The following is a 2626-nucleotide window of genomic DNA, read 5'->3' as shown; positions in this document are numbered from 1 at the left end:
CCCATGTGGTCGAAATTTCCGGTGGCCTCCACTACGGCGTCCCTCATAAACATATCGTGGTTTTGGGACGTCAAACCCCAACAATTTTTATAACTTTGGGGTATGATGGATCCAAAACGGAGGTGATAGCTGGTCAAGGCGGTCATGTATGTTACAGCCGCTAATATACTTTGCAGCTCCGTGACTTCATTTATACGCCAAAGTGAAAGTGGTCAAGGAGAAAGATTGAGGAAACGTGCGTTTTTCTGCTTCGTCTTTCTGTGTCCTTCTCCAATTTGATTTGGCGCACAAACGAAGTTACGGATCACCGACATCAACCTTCCTCCATGACAGCAACCAGCCCTAGCCCCCACCGTACTTCACAGCGCGATAGATTTCTGAATATGGGCCAACTCACTGTTTAGTAAGTAGAAGCATTTATGTGGATACTAGGGGTGTGCGAATATTCGAAAGTTTCGAATATTCGTCGAATATTACATTCGAAATATTCGTATTCGATTCGAAAATTGTGTATTCGAAAAGTTTCGAATATTCGATAACTTCGAATATCCGAAAAATTCGAATGTGCGATTCGATTATCATGCATAAAATAACTCGTCTTCCACATTTCTGCTGCGTTCGTATCGCTAAAAAGGTTGCCGAGAGGAGCGATAAACATCGTAAGTACACGGAGGCACGACATCTGCCTGCGACGAGCGCCCCAATACGTATGATTTATTGCTGGTGCATCTCCGACGTGCAGCGCTGTTGGCGATCATGTAACCGTACATTTTCAATATTATGCGGCCGTAACGTGCCGCACTACCACTCGTTCACTATGCGGGACCACTTCTGAAGAAAGACAGTGACCCACGTGACTGGTGGCGGACTGTAGGCACCTTCAGATACCCCAGTCTGGCAAAGCTTTGCCCCGTGTAACTACCTATACCAGCCACTTGTGTTCCAAGCGAGCGTGCCTTTTCAGTGGCAGGGGGGGGGGGGGGGGGGGTGTCTCTGTTACAAGGGAGCGCCTGCTGCCTGATCATATGGAGCAACTCATATTTCTTCATGATAACATGTAGTCATCACTTTCATTGTGCCGTGATATTTGCTTGTGCTGTGATGTGCATTGTGCTAGCCTGGACATTGTGTTCTGGAGATAGCAGTGTATGTTGTGTTGCCAGTCAGGCTGTTAATGCTTCTTTTTTTTCAAATAGCTACATGTTAAATAAAATATTGTTACTGTGGAGGCATTTTTCCTTTGATATTCGATATTCGATTCGATATTCGAAGGTGGATATTCGTATTCGATTCGTATTCGAAAAATTTGATATTCGCACACCCCTAGTGGATACCAAATGCTTCAAGAACTTCCCTTGTTGCCTTGTTGCGCAGAAAAGAAGACAAGTTTTGTTTAGGTTGGGTTTGGTCTAAACCGTGAGCTTACTGAGTGCGTTTGTGCAACTGGATACCGTACATTAGATTTCCTTTGATGTTTACGGTATACTAATATATTACTTTGTTGCGTTCATAAGATTTTTTAAGACCACAATTGGCCGAGGCGTGTCGTGTTAGCCCCCAGGATGGCATTCCAAAATGCCGTTCAACGTTTTCTTTTTTCTTTCGCGGATATATCGTGTTCGCACACGATAAAGAATTAAGGCACCGAAATTTTCCAAGTTACGAAAAAAAGCGAAACAATGACGCCAGCCATGATCGCCCTGTTTCCATGGCAGCGGTGGTGGCACGCCTCCCTAATTCGCGGGACAGGTCACCCAAAAACCTTCGCCTATAAACGGCGCCCGTCGCCACACCACACAGAGCTTGTACCCTGGTGCGCAAAATAAGAAATTTCGAACATTGATGACAGTAGCGCTGATTGCTGATTTACGACAGGCATACCCCTCTTTTAACTTTTTGCATAGTTTCATATCGCGACGAGAAGATGAATATCGCTAATAAAAATGAAACGCTAACCGCCTCTCGTTTCCAGCGGCGCCTTCCCCCACGCCCGTGTCCCCCCTGTTTGCGGAATGAATTTTGATGAGGGTCATCTGTCTATCGTTTTCAGGCAAGTATTGGCAAAGAGCGACGACCAAAAAACAGCTTTGTTCGTAGCGTGCCAATAGAAAAAAGCGGAAGGCCCCATTTTTTCGCAAGCGAACCGCCGTTATTGTTCTATTTATGCGTTCCCCGCGCCGATCCCACGAACCATCCATAAACCCACGAGGGCAGGTAGGTAATCGTCAAAAAAGCATGCACCTAACAAGAAGCGAAGGTAACCCTGTCGGCACAGGAAGGATGAAACCTAAATGAAAGAGTAAAACAGCTTAAAGCAAGTGGAACAACATTATCAAGCGAAATGGAGGACCCCTGGTGACCCCCTTCCCATATATATACTGCAACCGTGTGCGTATGAAAAGCGATGGTAAAGGGGGGAGAAAAGGTTTAGCAAATGGCTGCGGCGGCGGCGACACCGTTGCCAACCAGGTCGCCGGCGCATTTTTCTTTTTCCACTTTCAATCGAGGCTAGGACTCTGGTCTGGTGCACGAGCACGGACATCGCTCTGTTCAGTTGCGGGGGCGACTCGGCTGGACAAGCCGGATGTGGCGAGCGGGAAGACGGGCGGGTCCGGCAGAAAAGAAC

Source organism: Rhipicephalus sanguineus, chromosome 6, assembly GCF_013339695.2.
Source record: "Rhipicephalus sanguineus isolate Rsan-2018 chromosome 6, BIME_Rsan_1.4, whole genome shotgun sequence".
NCBI lineage: Eukaryota > Metazoa > Arthropoda > Arachnida > Ixodida > Ixodidae > Rhipicephalus > Rhipicephalus sanguineus.
This window is presented reverse-complemented; position numbering follows the sequence as displayed.